The 16,512-nt window shown below is 26.2% G+C and overlaps 2 protein-coding genes across 6 annotated transcripts in view; one reads left to right on the forward strand and one right to left on the reverse strand.

Annotated features, from left to right (window-relative positions):
* Nucleotides 1–16,512, reverse strand: part of LOC142322266 (N(4)-(Beta-N-acetylglucosaminyl)-L-asparaginase-like) — an 869,152-nt gene that overhangs the window by 599,329 nt on the left and 253,311 nt on the right. The gene's annotated exons all lie outside the window — the stretch shown is intronic.
* Nucleotides 1–16,512, forward strand: part of LOC142322267 (zwei Ig domain protein zig-8-like) — a 694,854-nt gene that overhangs the window by 197,052 nt on the left and 481,290 nt on the right. The gene's annotated exons all lie outside the window — the stretch shown is intronic.

Consider the following 16,512-nt stretch of genomic DNA (forward strand, 5'->3'; position numbering starts at 1 on the left):
TTTATTTTTCAACCCAGGTCAATCTTTTTTTCTTTTTCTGTTTGTCTATGCTCTGAGAGTTACTATTGGCCCATCTTCAGATTTCATAAGGCTTAAGTGCAGAAGAAGTAGTTGGTGAACGGTATAGCGAAACATAGTTATTAAACTTTATTTACACAAGTACCTTTACTTCCACTTCACGGTATGGTATCATTGAACTATCCATTTTTATTGAAACAATAAATAAATATTTTCCAATCCGATATTGAAATCGTCAAATAAACTGTATCTTAGATACAGTTTAAAATATATCACAACACACCAACAATACCTAAAACTTTAGTTGGTGTAGAAAAAACCTCTTCCGTTGCACATTGTATTCTTCCGTACCTTAATTATTAATTTGAAATAATAATAAAAAAAAACAAAAAAATGTAGAAGTATTCTAAAAAATAATTGCAAATATAAATCACAGCAAAGAACACAACTATAATAAAATGTTCATATTATTAATTTTTTTTTTTTTACTGAGTATAATTATATAATTACAACAATTGTAATTTAGTGAAATTTTAATTTAATTTATTTCTAATAAAGGGAAAATTGTTCGGGCGCTTTGAAAAAACATAAAAAATTACTTTATAGTAAATAATATTCAGCTGCTCTAAAAAGCATGCGTTACACATTATTCTTTCTCTCAAAACAGATTATGCTCCTTAAGTACTTGAATAAATGTAACACAAAATGTAAACAACATACAAATAAAACTAAGTATTCGTATTTCAGTTACATTTTTTGAAATGTAAATGTACCAAACATTTTACCATTCCAAATATATTTTTCAAGGAAATCAATAATCTTTTCCAAGTAAAAAATCAAATTTATATATTTGAAATATCGTAAAATCAAATAGAAAGGTAAATAATTTCGAAATATGAAATCTAAAAACAAAAAATTATAAATAGTTTATCAAAAAAAATTTATATTCTCTAACACGAAACAACAGCTATTCAAAAAATTGCAGATCCGTGCTAAAGAATAATATAATCCTGATTATATTATTCAGTGAAACTAGAAACCTTTACTCTGTTCACCAAACTGTATAGTGAACCTATTACAGAGAATACTACAGGATAGACGGTGAAAATAAAAATCAATATATCCGTTCCAATTGTCTTAACAAAATTTTATATTCATTGGTTTTCTTGTTGGTGGTTCAAGGAAAAAATATCATAAACTTGATTTTTAACAATAATATGTATAAAATTGGTACAAGAAAAAATTGATGAAAGACAATAAAAGATAAGCTACAAAAAATGTATTTAAAAATTTTCAATGCGTACGTAATTAACAAGAAGGTTTAATAATAAAACAATGGAAATTTAATTATATTAATATTATTAGAATCAATATTATTATTCTATTACTTAATATTATTAATTTTATTATTATACAGAATTATAATTATATTAAATTTAATTAGATTAACAACAGAATTGCTAAAAGTACTTTTAATATAGCAAGGACTGGAGTTGATCTTAATTATAGAGGTTATTTACCAACGTTATGCATATTATGTAGCAGCATAGTGTTACTTTAAATAACAGATTCTATTTAACTAAATTACGTTGTTTTACTGCAATAAAATGTTGGGTTAATATTATAAATTATAATATAATAGGTAATCACAAATAACACTGAATGTTTATATACCCCCTTTAGTCGATGTTACATAATGACTAAAATTTAATTCCTTTGTACAACTAATGAATAAATAATATTTTATATTAGCGAGTTCATTTAATTAAAAACCGTTTCACAACATAGATTAAATTTAAATACGACTAATATTAACTATGAAAAAATAAAATAAAATTCACGTCTTCAAAAACACAGTCAGTCAAAGTCTATTCAAAGAATTTTGGGCAGTGAAAAAATTAATTGTTCATAAATTTTATTGCTTGTAAATGTAGCGAATTTAAAAATTATTTTATTATATACAAATCACATAAGCTAAATGCATTAATCTACATAAACAAAAATGTAAATGTTCGTTTGTTCAAAATCTTAATTCTCCGAAAGTCCTTCACCGATTACTTTGAAATTTTGACACAACGTTGCATTCGAATACGCGCATGTTTTTATATACCTAAAATGTCACACCTGACAGGTAAAAAAATGCTTTTTTGAAAAAACTGCGTTATCTGTTGGACGTAAAAGCAACACACGCTATACTAAATATTTTACGACTCCATTTCAATGTTTCCGATATGTGTGTCTGCTATAGATTAAAAAACTACTGGACCAATTTAGGCGAGGGGAAAAAGGAAGAAAGGGAAAAATCGAAAAAAGGGATATAAAGAAAAATTGGAAAAGGGAAAATTTGAAAAAGGTAAAAGGGAAGAATGGGAAAATGGAAAAAAGAAAAAAAGAGTAAAACCGGGAAAAGGAATAACGGGAAAAAGAAATGGAAAGGAGAAAGGAAAAAATTAAATGGCGAAAGAGTAAGGGAAAAGGGAAATATGATAAAGAGAAATGGGAAAGGAAAGGGAAAATGGCGGAATGAGAAAGTGAATATGGTAAAAATGAAAATGGAGAAGGATAACTGGGGAAAAGAATAGTAGGGAAAGGGAAAAGGGGAAAAATAAGAGAGGGGAAAAGGGAGAAAGGGTAAAAGGGAAAGGTTAAATTTTGTGAAGTTTTGTAATGTTCATTTTGTTAACGTTTTATCAAACTTTCAATTGTGTTCATTTAATCCATACATTTGGATATATATATATATATATATATATATACACTCAAATCTAGCAGTAGCGAAGCATTGCCGGATCTGATAGTATTAGAAATAAATAATACCAAGTACGATAGAGTGAAAATTTATTGCTCCAGTAAAATTAACTCGTAATATTCTTATGAAGAATTAGGAAAACTATGTAGAGATAACGAGAAAATGTATTCTGTATTCAAAATGATATGTATACTTTAAATATGTGCATAATACAATGTTTAAAAAAAATTTGATTTTTAAAATATACCTCCAAAAACTCTTTTGAATCAATGTGAATGAAAAGTATTAAAAAGTCATATTAGAACTTGATTCTCTGAAAGAATAAATCATATAATTTGTTTAATTTCCGGTACAAATATGTGCGATCGGCTCTACAGTGTAACTGAATAAAATGCACTCTGTTAAAAAAAGAAAAGAAAAAAATATATATATATGTGTGTGTGTGTGTGTGTATACATACATATGCACATGTATTTAACTAACATCATACTTATGAATCTATTCAAATAATATTTATAGGCGTTAAATACTTTTATAAGTATGTACTGGATTCTTCACCACGGGTAAGTTCATCATTCCAAATCAATGATTTTTTTTTCAATACTTATTTGGGTGAGCAGTTAAAGTAATGTGTAAAATATATCAAATTATTTTTACCACATTTTTTAATATTTAAAAGCAGTTAAGGGGAATTCAAATTTACCTAAAATAAACGATATCAAAAATAACATAAGTTTTGATTCCGTATTCAGAATAACGTGGAATGATATCTGATATAACGTACTTTGCTTATCAACTTTTGTGTATTTAAAGAGAAAATGTTAAAAGTGTGTGTGAAATACGATCGCTCTCTGACTAACGAGTAACAATTAATTTTTTTTTTAATTGTTTGTTTTAAGTTGGAGCAAACTATTTATTTACACAGCCTTCAACCACATCATTTAGAAAAAAATCACAAAATTTGAACAAATTTAATTCTTCATATAAAATAATATATGACATAACATTACAGAAACTTCAAAAAGTAATACTTTTAAAAAATTCCTTGCTTCGAATATCGAAAAATGTTGTAGGAAAATTATTTTCTAAATTCATTAACAGAAATATTTTTTTCTGTAACTAAATTGTTTAATTCAAGCAAAACATTCCGCATACTGTTTCTAACCAATAAGATGGCTTTTACACTTCATAAGGAATTTTAAATACAGCAGTGGATAGTGAATTGAAATTTACTCTTCATAACAAATTTTATATACAGAAATGCATGGCGATTTCAATTAGGTCCAAGAAAACATCATTCTTCAAGTAAAAATCAAAATACAAAAAGTTGATTAGCGTCATTAAAATTGATATTTTTTAAAATGTTAGTTTTCATTCTCTTATATTGAGTTTTTTAAATGTATTATTTTTTATTAGTACTTCAGATAAAATTCAAGGACCTATATAAGTTGATATTAATATAAAATACGCGCATACAAGACAGAAATAGAACGGAAAGGATATGCGGATATGCGTAAAAAATTAACTGTAAAACAAATACAAAAAGAGAATCAGACGTTCACTGAACAGATTACCACCGCTATGAATTTTATCCGACTATCTATGTTAATATGAGATAAACATTTAGGATTTAATATTTTCCACGTAAAGTATGGCATTTTATAAAGTTGTTCTATTCTATTCTATTCTATTCTATTCTATTCCCAACCATTACTAAGTAGTAAGAACGTTATAAATTCTAGATTTCTTAAACAGAAGTATACAATTTTAAGGAAAAATAAGTCCAATTGTGTAATACTCAACTTAAAATATTTTTTTTCAAAAGTATACTTTATTTAAAACATTTTCGATACGTTTTAGAAAGCAATAATGTAAAGCGTGATCAGTTTGAATAACAAATCAAGTAAACGAATTAAATGAGCAATCTCGTTAAACATTTAATATTTGATGAAGTAGTTACTAATGATTAAATCGGATTGCGGATCTGTAGTGGATGGGTATGGATGTGTTCACTGAAATATACAGTAAAGCGATAAGGAAATCAACAGAATAAAGTCTAAAGTTGTACGTTTAACTAAGATTAATAATTTACTATGCAGATTTCATTCAAACTCTATTAGAATTTCTGTTTGAAAGTTACATTTTCTGTTTGAGAAATGGAATGATTTTGTGGTTATTTCATGAAAGCCTAACTAAAAATACTTTCATTAAATATTTAAGATTTTTTCAATTTTTTTTTTTTTGTATTAAAAGAGTAATGTGAGTCCAACCGAACGATTGCTTTCAAATTTTCAGGATACATTCCTGTTACCCCAGGGAAGGTTTTAAACCATAGACCGAGGCCCTAGCCTTGGTCTAAAATTGTCAATTTAAGATATTAATTAAAAAAATAAGAATTAATTAACAATTAAAAATTTAATTAATTTCTGTTATCACAGCAACAAAAATAAAGTTGTGAAGTTTTCCTCATCAAAGGTCGTCTGTGTACTTAGCTACCATAGTTACTACTTTTCTGTCTTCTGTAAGTTAGGTTATCTTTTTCAGGTTTCCATAAAGCATGAAAATTTTTTTGTTATTTGTAATATGTAGTAATAGTTTCCCTGCGGGGTCCTGGCTAGACGGTTGGGCAAGCAAAGCTAGCCCCAAACCGGCTAGTAAAAAATAAAAATGTATATTTTCGAAGATAAACTATTCTTAATTAAACAGTTAGTCTCCAGCTGTAAATAACTTTTTCTATTCTTTTTTTTAAGGTAGTTGAAAAATCTGTAAAATACAAAATATGATTCGGTGATTTATCAACGTAATAGTGATAAAAGCTCTATATAACTCATCACATTTATTTATTAGTTTGACAATGAGTAATATATCAACAAAATATCTTACCTCTAACACTTATTTACCTAAAACTATTTTTTGGAGTTTCTGGTAGAATTTTTTGCAAAACCTATACAACAAAATTTAATTAAACAATATTATTTTCTGAAATATGGTGAATTCAATAAAAATTACAAGAATTGAATTTTCAATAATCATTGTGCCCTTTTTCTTCCGTATCATGCAGAACTTTTGGATTAAAATCAAAACACTTGATTAACTCCAAGTGAAATAATGGAAGTTCTTAATCATACATAATTTACATGTATAAAGTTTTACATACGATTTTAAAATTATAATTCTAAATATTTGTTAATTTCAACTTAATTTGAATTAATACATCTATGAAATGTCATACATAGTCGTCAAAAATAAAGATTCAAATTCTTAATGTTTTCCAAGTATATAAATAAATGAATAAATTTAATATAAGAACAAAAATACTTTGGAACTATTTCGGTATTTCAGATAAAATTGTTTCAAAAGAAGTAGGACAGGTTAACTACCTTCGGTCAAGTTTTCAAATTAAATGAAGAAAAGAGGGTTGAGTGGGTGCTACAAATAAGAGTTATAAAGAACGAACTATCATAGAAAGAAGTAGCTAAAGAATCCATAAGTATGTCGTAAAAAGAACTGTTGTCACTGCATGAGAAACGAGCGTAACAATTACGAAGTTCCCGTTTTCTCTGAATATATTGAAGTTTTTCATCGAAAAATATCTAAATTATTATGACTTGTCGTTTTCAATAATTTTTTCAAGTTTATTTATGTTTCATACAATCAGCATATCGCTACTTATGTTTCCTATAGCTTATTGTTAAATTCTCGATTGGAAGTAAGTAATATTTTTCATTGTTTTTAATGTTGATTTAAAAAAAAAAATCTTTGTAAAAAATTTCTATCTTGTAAATCATAGTCGACAAAACGTTACCACTTAACAATTTTTAAATGTTTAAAAGAAATTTATATTTATTTCATATTCTTTTATTTTTTTCGTCTATCAATTTTTTGTTATATGTTACCGATAGGTACAAAGTAAAACTTAATACAGGTACTTATAAATATAAATCAAGTTACAAAATTAAAAAAAAAAAAAAAAAAAAAATTATTATAACAATAGTTAAACACATTGCAAAAAAATCTATTTTTTCTAGTTTTTTTTTGTATATAAAGACAGAATTAATGGTATGTTTACAAAAAAAAAAAACATACAATGTCATTTTGGATGTACTAAATCGAAAATTAAAGACAACTTACTGAAAGTTAAGTAATTAATACATAATTTCTTTTTTTTAGTCTAACAATTCTTTATATTTACTAAAATAACTTACGTTATGTTATTATTATTTATTTATTTTTTATATTTTATTTTTTGTGTTTCAGTATAGCTGATTTTACAGAATGTTACACAAACATTTTTTAAAACTGACTTTTGTAAAAAGTAAAAATATCCGGGGTAATTTGAGTCTGAGAGAAAAATATTTAACAAGGAACTGAAAACATAAAGCGTTTTTTATTGAAACGAAAAAAAAATAAGTCGTAGTAAATTTAACTAATTAAAAAAAAAAGATTCAATAAAAATGTTACAAAGTGTAACGAAATTTTTACATTTTTTAACATTTCCTTTAGGCATGTTGCTCTCTGTTAATTAAATTTATTGAACACATTCAGAAATAATTAAATTATAGAGTCGACCTACCACGCGATAATAGGGAAATACTTATTATTTGATTAAAATTTCACTAATTAAGAGGATTACATCAAATAATAACATGGGACTTAATTAAAATTCATGTTGACAATAAGTTTATTTTTCTAGATTAATTATCAATAAAAAATGTATAATATACATTAACATGCATAGAATGAAGTTCACATGGTATGTCAATTTCACGCCTTTTCTATTTATAATATTAATCTTCTGTACGTCTATTCATTTTAACAACTTCAATAAAAACAGAAGGTACTTTTTGAAGACGGAATTTTTTTTTATTTAATCATTATTCACGACTAAACATAACGATTTTAATAATGGTTTATTTATTTGTAGAAAAAAAAATCTTCTGGCGATCCTTAGCTAGTTTTCTTTTGTAAATAACGTACACGGAATATTACAAAAACAAATCTTGTTCACAAAGAACATTTCAAAGTTATTTCTTACATTTTTTTATTTAGTACTTAGATCTTTTAGGTTACAACGTAATAGTCTATAAATCTTTAAATGCTCTGTAAAAAAAAAAAAAAACGTGAAACTTAAAGAAATTAGTAGGAAAACTTTATAATAAAAATACATTATATATTCCGCCATTCTGCAATCGTAGACAATCTGAGCTCTTGCCCAGCTGGAATTATTTAAATCGATTCTTTGCAAATCGATTTTTAAATTGATTTTTTTTATCGTTTAAATCGATTTCTCGTCCAGATGATCGTTAAATTCTAAACTCATTTCTGTTTCTTTACCAATTATTCCTTCATTTTTTTTTTAATGCACGAATATGAAAAATATAATAATAAAACTGTAAGAATATATCGCAAATAATTTTTAGCCCATTGGGCTGGTTTTAGTGGTTAACACGTTGGTTGTTTAAATACTGATTTTCGAAGTCGAAGATTCTGAGGTTCAAATCCATGTAAAAGGCAGTTGCGTCTTTACGGATTTGAATACCAGACAGTGGATACCGATGTACTTTGGTGGTTGGGGTTCAATTAACCACACGTCTCAGGATTGGTCGGCCTGATCTGTACAAGACTCTACCTTATATACATGCTATACATATTATCTTCATCTCGCTATGAGAGGAGGTTGCTTATTATTCACTATAACAGATTGCAATGTACACTTTAGGAAAAAAAATTAATCTTTTTAATAATTATAAAGAAATAATTTTTGTATAAATATTACGATAATAAATGAATCATTTACTTGTAATCTTAAATGGTTCTAAATCAACTATATTTAACTAGTTTTTAATAAATTTAGATAATTTTTCATTTCGTAATCTTTGGTAAATGAAATATTTTATTTAAAATAATTTAGTGAAAACTAAATAAGAAGGTTTTAATATTTTTTTGAAAAAAATCCAATTTAAAATAAAATACTACTATAAAAATTTGCTAATAGAACGAAAAAATATAAATAAAGAGAATTTAATTTCCTATAATACCTTTATAAACTAATATATTTTAACAGATAAGGGGTCAATAACCTATTTTTTTTTTCACAAAATCAGATAAATATTATCCTTAACCAGCTAGTATAGTTGTTCTACGATTAATATTAATTATTTTTAACGATTATATTCTTTCTAATATCTATACTGTGAATCAGAAAATTATAGTAGGCATCATTTATTTTTTATCAGGCAAAACTTTAATTTTAAGAAATGCCTATCAGGTAGGTAGATGAAAAAAAAAGAACATTATCTTTGAGTTTATTTTAGTTTTATATTTTTATTGTCTTATTGATAAACTGAATTCTTTTTGTAGAGAAAACATATTAATATTACGGTAGTAATTCGGTATATTAAATTTCATTAGTGTTAAGAAAAAATAATGAGAAAACTTAACTTTCTTCCATATTATTTATGATATATTTTTTTCATTAATTTTTTGTAATGTTAATTACACACTTTTAACTAGAAATAAACTACTATCTCATTGGTATTAAATAACATTAAAAACATGAAAGGTTTTTCTATCTTTCTGTTAAAAATTTGTTACAAATGTAGTATGTTACCATTCTAAATTTATTACCGAAAGCATTTTTAGATATTTAGATATATAAATAAACGTTTAAAAATTAATATACAACTACATTTTAAACTATAATTGATAGGTCGTTAAAATTAAATTAAAATAATATATTGCGGTTGCATAAAAATAAATTATATTCAACAGTAAATAACAAAAAAAAAAAACAAATAATAAGGAAAATGAACGAGACTGAAACCCTAAGCAGAGCTATTCAGAATAGGAAAGTAAATCGGTTGGGACATTTAATGAGAGGAAAAGATTAAAAGAGCACAAGGAGGAGTAGCAGAAGATATAAAAAAGAAACCGGAAAAAACAGAAATTATAGATGATCTAAAAAGGGAAATGGAAGCTATAAGTATCTTAAAGGTTTAATAGGAAAATAAAAGAGATTGGAGATGGATACGGTTGAAAGGCCTGCTTTAGGGCATACAACCATATGCTGAAGAAAACTGTTTTCATATCATAAAACTTTAACTTTTTGTGTTATGAATTGTCTCCTTCATTCAGTCATAACAGTTTTAACAACCAGTGTCATTGGAATACACATAGCAGTCATTTTCAATTTTCAAACGCATCTTTCCTTTAATCTGGGAATATTTGTAACATCTTATAATGTTTTTATTTTTTTTATATATAACTGTTTAAAATACGGATTCCACTGGAGTAATTATATGTCATTATTTTTAGATGAATCAGCATTTTAAACTTATCGTTAAAAATAAATTAAAACTTTAATTTTTTTTTTTGTCTTCAGTCATTTGACTGGTTTGATGCAGCTCTCCAAGATTCCCTATCTAGTGCTAGTCGTTTCATTTCAGTATACCCTCTACATCCTACATCCCCAACAATTTGTTTTACATACTCCAAACGTGGCCTGCCTACACAATTTTTTCCTTGTACCTGTCCTTCCAATATTATAGCGACTATTCCAGGATGCCTTAGTATGTGGCCTATAAGTCTGTCTCTTCTTTTAACTATATTTTTCCAAATGCTTCTTTCTTCATCTATTTGCTGCAATACCTCTTCATTTGTCACTTTATCCACCCATCTGATTTTTAACATTCTCCTATAGCACCACATTTGAAAAGCTTCTAATCTTTTCTTCTCAGATACTCCGATTTTCCAAGTTTCACTTCCATATAAAAAAACTTTAATATTTTCACATATTATTATTTTTATTAAAATTAAATAATCTTTGCTATTAAATACTGGAAAACGGTAATGTACAGGTTACTGTTGCTGCTAATCGGCTTGTTTTTGTATCTTAAGTAAATAAATTAATTCAGAGCTAAATAAATCAATGGTAATTTTTATTTGATTTTTGTTTTTATGTACTTTCCATTGTAATTTAAATGCAATTGTATGTTTTCTTGTTCTGTGGTTATTTGTATGTCCCTCGTAGTAATTAGAAATATAAAACTAGTAAGTTAGGAATAAAAGATAAAATTATTAGTAAAGATTTTTCAGAAATAAAAAAAAAACATAGTTATCAAATCATCGATAAATTAAATATTAGTGACATGAACTGAAAATTAGAAAGAAACGTTTGAACGAAGTGTTAGGAAGTTATTCAGCTAAGAGTCAGTATGTTATATAAAGAAACGTTTTTGAAGTATTTCAACAAGACTGAACAGTTATCGTTTGTCTAATATTTCATATTTTGGTTTACAGATATCAAATGAGAAAACTAAATTCATGTCCAACTAATATAAAGGAAGTAATACAGCATACATAACGTAGGAAATATAGAAAGAGTAAATCATTTTTAATATTTAATAGAAAAAATAACGGTCAGTGGAATAGAGAAGGAACCAATTACACATTGAATATTTTAATTAAATAGGACTCAAATCTTAACACAGAAACTGTACTACAAAAAAAACATCTCTAGAAACGCAAAATTGAGATACTGCAATACAATAAGAACAAAAATACAATACGAAGCAGAAATATTTTTTATCAAAAACAAGGAACTAGGTGGAATTTGAAAAGAAATATTGATCCTAAGGAAGATTCTATGGAGAAACAAGAAATATGGTGATTAATGGGTTAACATAAGTAAAGATCTATCAACATATTAAAACAATAACAACAGAAATAAGAAAATTAAGACTAATGTTTTTTGAATACTTGATACGAATGAATGACAATTGACGCACCAAAAAATCTTTAAAATTATACGCCAAAGAAAATCTCACAATCCCTGGCTCGAAGAAATAAAGAAAGATTTAACCGAACTAGGACTTCCGGAAATGGATCCGCTGGATAGAAGCAACTACAAGGAAATATCTGAATTTAAAAATTCTAGGAGGATAAGAAAACAAAAAAAAAGAAAATTTACAGCTGAACATCTTGCAAAAATGGCATAGTAAGTATAGAAAAGAAGAGAAATATGAAAATGAATTTGTTGCGTGGTCCCCAGTAGGCCAATTCGCACTTAATAATAATTATAATAATAATATGTACATACATACAAATAAATTCCTTTATTGCAGCAGATATGTTAATTAATAAGATTAAAGAAAACGAAATATTTACTCCCTTACGGGTTTCTCATTTTTGTAATTTTCTGCAAAATTGAAATTTTTTTTAAATTGTTGCAAAAATATTTGAAAAATTTTAGTACTTTTACAGAATTTTCTGCATCTAAAAAACATTTTATAATTAATTCATTTTTTTGTAAAAAATTAAAAACAAAATTAAAAAGTTAAAATCATAGAGATAATACATATGCTTATCTTAGTAAATGTAATAACATGGATTATTTACTGCTGTTATAATCTAATAGCAAACAAGTTTCATACCTAATTACTAACTTAATTACCATTTATAAATACATTTTTTATTCAAATTATGAATCTTGAATAATTTTAATTATACTTATTATTTACCTAAACTAGTCATCATACTGTTAACCTACAAGAAAAAATCAGATTTTCAAATAAATATAAAATATAATTATTACATGATACCTGATATCTACGTAATATAATGTCAATAAGATTGTAAAGCATTCTACGTAGGAATAAAGTTTTAAAACCCTTTCACAAGCTGTAAACACATCTAATTATGTTGACAATATTAAAGAAAATAAACACAATTTTCAATTAAATGACACATGACAATTTAAAAAAATCAATAGTGACAAAAATAAATCTCTCATATTTCAAAAAATAAACATAATATGAAAAATATAAAAACAGCAATGAAAATATAATTAGTGAACAAGTAAAATCTGAACTTCATGACTAGCTTAAGGAAATAATTTAAATTCAATTTTATTTATTAAAAAATCATAATTTTACATTTAAAAATTGTATCAAAATAATAATACATTCTTTTATCTTCAAACAGATTTTATCGGCAAAAAAAAAATTATTTCCAACACAGAGGTTAAAACCTAAAAAATCTATCAATACAGCTTTAAAATGTTAATTAAATTTTCATTAAAAGAAAATCGTTCTAAAGAAGTGGAAATGAACAACTTAAGTAGAGATGAAGTCTGAAAGTACTTAACGTAGGTGAGAAGAAAAAGGAATAGCACTAAGCGAAAAATTATGTTTTTAATGAATTGTAATACGAGCGCGCGCGCGCACAGTTAAATGTATGATTAGAAAAAATACTACATAATTTATAAGATAAGTAAATGGGCTTAATTCATTACAATTAAAAATTTGTCCGGCTGACATCCAAACTAAATTGTATGAAAGAAATGAACCCAACTTTGCTTTTAAAATAAAACCTTAAAAGTATTAATCATCTGTCAGAAACAAAAATTATTTGTAAATTTGGTAATTCTGAGCAATTTCTTGATCAACGTCAAATTTTTTTGTCGGGGCTGCAGGGCCAGCAGCAAAATATGAGTCTCGTCGCCTTTGCTTGTGGAGGGCCTGTGGTAGGGACAGCCCCGTCCTGGAGGGGTGGACCGCTTAGGTGTCCCACTCTCGTAGAATGGACGGGGATTCCTTTGTACCTTCAACATGGGGGGGGGGAGCAAAGTAAGATCGTAGTCCCAGTGGGGAATCTCTTTGGGGCTCCCCATTTGAGGCGTCGCGTCAAGACCGGGACCAGGTAGGGGGATCTCTTGGGGTGCTCTTATCAGAGACATGGCGTATAATTAAAAGACCTGGGGGAACTTTAGTTACAGACGAGGTAGTTTGAGGCGATGGCACCCCCTGGAGCTGAGTAAATGCTTAATGCGGATGTAGTTCCGGGGAGGGGGATAAACCAATGACGTAATCAAAAAAAAAAAAAAACTTTAAATTTCACTTTACAATTGATAAAGTTAAAAGTCACTTTGTTTACGTTACAACTATTATTAGTATAAATAGTTAAGATGAATATTCTCCTTATCATGAATTGAATTAATTCTATAAATCATAATAAAAAATAATAATAAAAACACAAATAATTATTTTGGGTAAATAAAATACACTCGTAAGTACATAAGAGAAGCAGTTAAAAGTTCGACGAAGTTGCAGAACATTGTTCAGCAATTAAGGCACTTCATTTTTGTTTTTCATAATTGTTTTTTTATAAAATTTTTAATGGTATTTCTAAAGCACATTGTTGTGTTCTGCTTTTAAGTGCTTACAAAGGAAAGCCACTGGAAACTTTCGGAGCCAAACGAATGGAAGTTGATTGTTCAGGAATCTTAATAAAAGCTAAAGTGTAATAAATACAAAACTTTCTTATATTTTTTATTCTAATTTCACGTAGATGAATGAGGAATTAAAAATAAGTAATATCATTTAATATAAACAATTATCCATTAGTGCAATTTTACGTACACCTGTGACCCGCAAAAATAAATAGTTAAATAAATCTAATTTGGATGGTTTTATTTTTTGGGGAAAGAATAAATCGAAATAAAATTAATTTTAGATAATAAAAAATCACCTTGGATAGTGTACACATTTAATAATAATCCCAATAATAGTGAGTGCGCTTAGTAACAAAGTTTTTAAATTGCTTATGATTAAATTTTTTTTTTTTTTTAATAATTTTAATAATTTACAAAATAATGGCATAATTCCTAATCCTATTAATTCATTCCATCTAATTATACTACGACCGATATTACATTATATTACTTTATTAGCATCAACTAAAATTATTATAACCAGAATAACGTCAGATTTATGTCAAATACAGTCGAATTTGGTAACTAATGTACTATAACAGATGACAATGTAGTGAATCCCGTAGCTGTAATGTCAACAATGATTTACACATCTCTTGAAATAAGCGGGACGTCTGTTTCCGTTAAACATAAGACCGCACTAAAACTAAACATCGAATTTACGAGGCTATTACATTAATGAAAATGAACGTATCATCTTTAATATTAAAGTGTAATACCTCTCATTCAAATTTGATTTTAAAGGAATATATAAGAATTTTTTTAAGGAATAATTTAAAAAAAGTCTACCTAAATTAAACATACACTCATTAAAGTAATGAGTTTTATAGAAAATATATTTTTGGAGTCTCATGGGTTATAAAACCACCACCATAAATATATAAAATAAAAGAAAAATAATAACAAGTAGAAAAATAAAAAAATATGTTCGATAACGAATTAAACATTAATTTGTTGACACAGAATTACCTTATTTCGTAAACGTCATCCATTGTTAAAGGCCTATACACTCGTAATAAATAAAAGGCCTATACTGTGTGTACATGTTTGCTTTTATATAATAAATAAATATAATCTAACTAAACTTAACCTACGTTCGCTTCGCTAGCTAACCTTGACTAGCGAGCAAAGCGAGCGTAGGTTAAGTTTGGTTAGGTTAATATAATCGGGTCTTTTATCAGCCTCACAAACAAAATTTATATATTTTTATTTTATTTTATATATTTATGTTGGTGGTCCTTAAGCCATGAGACCCTTTTTTCCAGTATAATCGCAGTTTAGTTAAAAAACACACACATATATATATATACCGGTTGATTTATCAGCAGGTATTTTATTTTAATTGAGTCGACAGTTCTTTTTATTTTTATGAACAGAAACTATTCTCTTATAATAAAACATAAAACAAACATTGGGTGTTACAACTTCATAATACTTAAAATTACCTCTTGAAGGAATACACAAGCATTAGCATGTTTTTTTTTTTTTAATTTTTATTCCTTGTAATTCCCATTGTTTCAAACAAATCAATTTTTCTAATAACAATTTCATTTACCTTTAACATAATATTATGAAAAAAGTATTTAAAAGTAGTAAAAAATTGTAACAAGTGGAGATATAAATAATTTTAAGTTGAAAAGTATTGACTAATTTTAATCATGAAACAATCGGAAAGTTTATTATTCCTAACAAATTGTGTTTTTTGTTTATTTAAGAATAAACGGAGAATCTATTTTTCATTTTACAATATATAAGATAAAAATATATATAGTAGAAATAACTTTTATTAAAAACTATTTTACAAGTTAGAACAGAATTAATGATTTCCAAAAACATGTAATGCACTCACTAAAATTACTGGTAAAAAATTGAGCTAGAAATTAAAATAATAGTATTAATTAAGTTAAATAATACTTTCTATTTTATTAGTTTCCTTCATAAAATGCATTATTACCCTCCTTTTCCATTAAAATAATTTTAACGCAAATAAAAAATATTTTACACATTCTTGATTTTCTGTTATTTGTCTTTTCTAACCCGTTTTTCTATTTTTCCCAAGCTAAGGTTTTAGTTAGAATTTCTGTGACTGGGTACTCGTTCTATTAATAACGTTAGTATACTTATTGATTATAGGAAAGTAGAATTTTATTCAGTTGGGTTCTGATCACTTGTTCATCAAATGCTTTAGAATATTTTTCTGACAAAAATTTCCATGCTCATTTTTTTATTTTAAATAAAAAGGCAACTTTAATTTCAAAAAGACCACTAATTTCTCAAATAATTGTTGGATTCTGTTCAAATTTAAACAATTAAAAGTTCCTTTCCACTGGAAGATGACATAATTCCGTCATATAAAAGAACTTGCTAAACAAATAGTGAAATTACAACGTAAAATAAAAATTTATTTAGAAAATCATTCTGCTCTGTGACAATGGCAGCACACAATTGATTGGTTAGTTGAGTATATCAATATACA

This window comes from Lycorma delicatula, chromosome 3, assembly GCF_047948215.1.
Source record: "Lycorma delicatula isolate Av1 chromosome 3, ASM4794821v1, whole genome shotgun sequence".
Taxonomy (NCBI): Eukaryota; Metazoa; Arthropoda; class Insecta; order Hemiptera; family Fulgoridae; genus Lycorma; species Lycorma delicatula.